Source organism: Arachis ipaensis, chromosome B10, assembly GCF_000816755.2.
Source record: "Arachis ipaensis cultivar K30076 chromosome B10, Araip1.1, whole genome shotgun sequence".
Taxonomy (NCBI): Eukaryota; Viridiplantae; Streptophyta; class Magnoliopsida; order Fabales; family Fabaceae; genus Arachis; species Arachis ipaensis.
In genome coordinates, this window is record NC_029794.2 from 40,742,117 (window position 1) to 40,748,340 (window position 6,224).

At 34.5% G+C, this 6,224-nt stretch overlaps 1 long non-coding RNA gene across 1 annotated transcript; it reads left to right on the forward strand.

Annotated features, from left to right (window-relative positions):
- On the forward strand, positions 216-2,443 carry LOC110267794. Its single transcript, XR_002355706.1, has 2 exons — positions 216-422; positions 2,244-2,443. It is a non-coding gene; the product is annotated as an uncharacterized LOC110267794 (long non-coding RNA).

Genomic DNA, 6,224 nt, shown 5'->3' on the forward strand with positions numbered 1-6,224 from the left:
CGCCGGAGAGCTGCCGCTACTCGGTTCTGCCGCCGCTATCCACCCTCCCTGCTGCCAGTCTCCGTTCGCGAAGAATAGAGGGAGTTCACGTTGCCGTCAGGTCCGCCATCAGATCCGCTGTTCCTCACCGTTTCTATCACCGCCGTCAGTGCCCTGCTGTCGCCACCGCCGCTGCTGGGAGCTGCACCATCGTGACCGAACTTCTGCCGCTGAGAACCGTCACTGCTACCGCCGGCAACTCCACTGCCGGTAAGGGCTTAAGTTGGTCTTCGTTTCCTTTGCGTTTCCGGAAGCTTCATTGTAGTTGTATGTTAGTTTCAGTATCGTCGCCAGAGATCTGGTTGCCGCCGCCACTCGAGGTGGTTGCCGGGGCTGCCGCCAATCCGGTTCAGGGAACGCTGCAGTTTCATTTTCCTAGTTCGGTAAGTATTCATGTTTCAGAAAACCCCTACGTTAGTATTCTATCATGTTTGGTTATAAACTCTGAGGTTTGGTGACATAGGTTCGAGTTCTGTATGTCGAATACCATTTCTAAGTTGCTGTGAGTGCTGGGAAAGTGATCAGGGGCTGAGTTTGTGTTTGCTGTTGATTTCGGGTTGAGCTTAAAGGTTTCGTTAGTGCGTTTTGGGTTATGGTTCGACGAATCGAGGTAGGGGCTTTTCATACAAACTAATTTATTTTAAATTGGAAATTGTTATAAATAGATATGATGTGCGAATTACATTTCTGGTGATTAAGTGAGTCTTATGAATTGTCTGATTTGTATTGGATGAATATGATTGCTTGTTTGATTGAAATAATGTTTGATTTTGTCCAAAATGGAGGTTTTTGGTTGTTTTGAATTGAAAAGATTTCAGTAATTAAAGTCTGATTTTTCTTACTGGAAACTGATTTGGTCTTGAATCCCTTGGAAAAAAAAGTTGATTGGTTTGGTTGGGACCCGAAAAGGGTGGCAAAGTCCAAGTTTTAGGGGAGATGCTGCTGAAATTTCTATAAAATCTGATATTTGGAATGAAATGTTATTTTGAAAATAATGAACTATGTTTGAATTAAATGTTTGGTAAATAAATTATGTTTGAATTTACTTTATTAAGAAAATTATATGTTTTGGATGCAATTTATTTAAGAAAGGAATTATGTTTTAAAGTCAATTTAAATATGAAAGTTCTCCTGTTTTGGAATTGATTTAAGTAAACAAATTGGAGGAGTTTTAGTGGATTTAAAAGAAACTGGATTTCGATTGACTGATTTCACTTTACAACGTTTTGAGAAAAAGTATGAAGTACTCTTTGAATTCTTGATTTAGAAAAAGGAAAACAATTTTCGAACCCTTTGGAAACACTTCAGATTTTGGAATGAAACTGAAATTTGTTTTTGGATCCAAAAGACTTTATTTTGGGTTTAACTTCCACTTTATTTACTCAAATTAAGAAGCTAAAGTTTTAGAGGTTTTTGATGAACTTAAGGGAATGAGTTGGTTTATTCTCCCCTGAAGTCTTGAGACTCCGCTGAGGAATTTTTATGACCAAACCTTGATTTAGAAATGAAGGATTTTGAGTCGTTAAAAAGAGATTTTGAATTTGGCCTAGTTTTGAGATTGTTTGGAAGTTCTGGAAAGATGTGGAAAATGGCTCTGTTTTGAAAAGTGATTCTTGGCAAGATGTGAATTGAATATGTTTGTTAATTAAAATTAAATGGGCCAAGAATGAGTTTGAAATAAGTTGTTGAGCCTGATTGATTGTGGATATCATCAAGATTGATGAGTTATTACTTGGTAGGCGTAAGAGCCGGGTTCGTCCCGCTTATGCTGAGAGATTTGGTAATTGACGAGATTGTTGATAAGTCTTTTGCGCCTGGCAAGGACGGTGGTTAATCCCGCTTGTCGAGGTTGCGGCGCCCACGTAAGGACGGTGGTTAATCCCGCTTACGTGTAGATGTGAGGTCGGAGGCAAAGTATCCCGCTCACATCCTTTCGGATCACAGGAGTGTGGAAAAACTTTTCAGACATTTTCTTTAAGAAAGGAAAAATGTTTTGTTTTAGAATATTTGAGAAATTTAGCAAGTCTTGAAAGAGGAATTTTTCTGGATTTCGAATGTGAACCTATGGTTTTTGGGAAAGCCTGATAAGACGAGCAATGATCACTGAACTCTAAGAATGATCTTATCTTTACGTATCTTGTTATAGCAAATTCTGTAATCCTATAGTGAGAACAAGCGAGGACGACATTCTCACTCCCCTACAGGTTATTCTTTTTCAGGATATGGAAGACGAAGCTTCAGGAGAGTTATGTTTATTTTCTGTTTATTCGGTCTTTTTGTATTACCGTAGCTATTATTTTTCCCTCACCTTTATCTTTATGAAGCTTGTAAGAGGGATAGGAAATTATGATATGTATAATTGTAAACTAGTGTTATGTATATGTATATATATATCTTAAGGTTATATCTGAATTGTATGTGCATGTATGTTTAGGTTTTCACGAAAAAGAGTTATCGAAGTGTTATGCGGTTTTAAGTTTTAAACAGGCTCATATTTTAGTCTTAAATATTATAAAAGTCGTGGTAATACGCGAGCTATCAGAGTGGCGCAGCCGGAAGCGTGACATTTTGATAGTTAGGGTGTTACATTTGTGGTATCAGAGCAGTCTTTCCTGTAGAGCCTGAGGAATGGATTGACTATGCTTCAATTGCATACTCTGAGCGTTTGTGATGTATTAGGTCTTATCGAATGACGAGAATTAGAGCTTTATGCACATGACAGTCTATTGATTAATGCCATTAATCTTGTATTGCGTAATTCCTGATATTAAGTTTGGCCAGCTTAATACTAGTGAATTATGTATATGAGAGCACTGATGGGTTATCATAGATGATATACGAGTTTTGAGTAAAGTAAATCGCGGGTTTTGGGAACGCTAGAAACTATTTCTCGAGGCTACTCAGTTGTGTGCTTTGGATTCTGTTGGAGTCATGTGACTTATTGTTTCTTGACCTATCTCTATGTTCTTGTTGCCTTTTCTTTTGGAAAACAGTTTGGTGTTTCCGATCCTATTTTTCTATTCATATGCATTCTTATTTGATCCTAAATTGCATATGCCGGTTTGTGTTTCTTGGTGTATCTGTCTTTCTCTGTTCAAACTCTTTTCTTGATCCCTGTTATTTTCCAACATGACTTTGAACTTGTCTTTGTGCAGTGCACCTTTTTATGTCCTTATTCCGAGTCCTTTTTAAAAAGAAATGGTGATTCGGTTTTTCACTTAATTGACTATGATTATAATCAATTTTCAAACTTTTATAGAATCGCTTTTGATTTGATATACACCTATCTATATAAAACTTTGAAAATTTTTGATACAACTTAAAAATTATTTATTTAATCCCCCACATGTTCTTTTACTAGTTTATGGAATTATACCTATTCTAAGTACAACTTGATTTTCTAATAGTTTTATTATAATTCTTATGCCTATGTTTATTTGATGATGTACTTAAGTATTTTTTTTTAAACTTTTGAAAGAAAAGATTTTCGCCCTTATTCTGGTTGATCTTCGTTTGACAAACTTTGCCTAAATTAATTTAAGTTGGAATTGATTTTGCATAACGCATTATTTATGCCCTCGTCCTTTTGCAATTATTAGGCTAATTCCTTTTTAAACTCTTCATGTTTATTGATGTCATACTTGATTCTATTCTTAATTATTATTTTACTTTTATGACCATCAATACTAGTCTTAGTTTTCCCTTCTCTTATAAATCTTATACTCATCCGAGTTAACTTGAAATTGTTTCTATCTAGTGCGTTGTTTGTCCCCTTAATTGTCCTTCTTTATTCAAAGGTTCTTTCTTGAAAATTCACTGTTGATTGAGTTGTCTTTTCTTACTAGTTTTGTATTCTTTTGGATCAATGAAAAGTTCGTTTGATGTCCCATGCCTCGTGGCTCTTGTTCGAACTCCCTTGATTTAAGATTCTTTCTTGTTTTTATGTGATGGTAATTTCAAGTGTATTCTTAGAGTTTTGATGTGAACTTTTGAAACAAGTTTTGGATTCTCTTAAGAAATTTAAATCAATTCTTCTCGCTTAAAATTGCATCCATAGTTATTCTTTAAATTGACAAAGTTGTTTTGAAGTTGGCATGCACTATTTTAAATAGAGTATTGAAACCGACTGATAAGCAAATTTTTACCTCGGGGTTTCCTTTTCTAAATAGAGTTTAACCTGTTCCATATTTGCTATAAATTTTATACACGCTTGCCTAAATATAAACTTTGAGGATTCTTGAACGAACATTTGATTTTCTTACGACCTTGCCACAATTTCAGTGTATACCTTTATTTGAATTAAGTACCTAAATGTCTTTCAAGATTTCGAAAAATTGTTTTGGCCTTAACCCAATTGACTTTCATTTTTTCAAACATCACCTATTCCATCTTTTACTTGGGAACTACTTAGACAAAATGCAATTTAGTTTTCTTCTAACCACATTGCAGTTTTGACATACGTTCCTGTCACCCTTTTGTGAAATGCGAGTTACATATTTTTCTTTTAGCACATGAAGTGATCTTCTTTCAGTTTTTCATTCTTTATATTCAAATGTATTATGTGAACTTGATCAAAAATTTTAAACCTTGAGAGTGTCATCACTAGCTTTAGTTGACCTTCTTCTATGATTTTATACTTGTTAACTCAGCTTGATTTAGTTCCAAACTACTGTCTTGCTTATCCTTTTTGTGTTCCTATCAGTTATCTCTGATTCAGGAGTCATCCTTGAGGTTGTTAAACTGAATTTCTTTTCAATACTCTTCATCGATTGTACATCCTTGTTTACTAGTAGATTCAGCAGTTCTTTCAAAACTCTTGCGGAGTTTATCCTCGTTGTTTGTCCTTCTTTTTCGATGTCTTTTTTCTTTTTGAGTAAACTCGAGAATTGTTTTGCTGTCACGTGCGATCTTTGGGTATAGTAATGCAATGCGTTAGTTCTTTAAGACCTGTTTGTGGATACGGAAGGTGAAGCGGTAAGAGTGCAACGTTATGAGAAGTTGTGGGAGTTTTGTTTCTCGTGGAGGAGTCTGCGGATGTTAGGTTTGTGACCGGTTATGGAGTTGTGAAGTGATTGATGGAGTTGGGAAGTTGAAGTTTTGAATGGGAAAGATATCTGTGAGGGAACGCTATATCCGTTGTTTTAATACCAACTTGTCTTGTAGCCTTTTTGCCACATTAACTATAGCTTTGCCTTGTGAACACCCATCTTGACTTGCACCCTATTTGGTTCCTCTAAGCTTTTGTAGAATTTCGAGATCATATAAGCTTCTTGCATTGAGCCTATCTTGTATCTTTCACCTTACACTATACCTTACTCTTATATTTAAATCTTAGGGTTATCCGGTATTTGAAGTTTTATATATGTGTTATGATTTCTATCTTAAAAAGCCACAGACAAGGTTTAGACTTTCCGGATTCTCATGAATGCCGCCATCAGTTCTAGCGTATACCACGGAGATTCTGATTAAGGAATCTAAGAGATACTCATTCAATCGTATATAGAACGGAGGTGGTTGTCAGGCACACGTTCATAATTTGAGGAAGGTGATGAGTGTCACAGATCATCACCTCCATCACAGTTAAGCGCGAAAGGGTTATCCGGTATTTGAAGTTTTATATATGTGTTATGATTTCTATCTTAAAAAGTATTTAAAAAGAAGAGTGCTAAGTCTATGTATTATCTTATGTGTTACTTTAATTTTCGAGAACGAAAATTTTTATAAGGTGGGTGGAATGTAAGACCCAAAACTTTTGGAAAAGTTCTATTTTGAACTAATCTCAAACCATATATCTATTTACAGTTTTAATTTCATAAATTATCTTATTGAAGGTTTAAAGGTAGTTTTGATTAATTGGATTTGAAATAAAATTAAGGTTATCATCCAAACTCTATCATTTTTAGATTAATTTCGATTTACAACTTAAAGTTCTAGAAATCCAAAAATAATGAGTTTAGGCTATTTAAATAACGATTTCATCTAATTTTACATTTATTGAATTATTTTATATATTTAAATTGTAAAGTTGGTAGTTGTGAAATAATAAAGATTTTATATGATTTGGATTAAATAAGTAAAATATTAAATATTAATACTACTATTTTGGAAAATGAAGAAATTAAATATATTAATTCTAATTATTTGACTTGGACATTTAATTGAAAATAATTTGTGAAATTGATGAG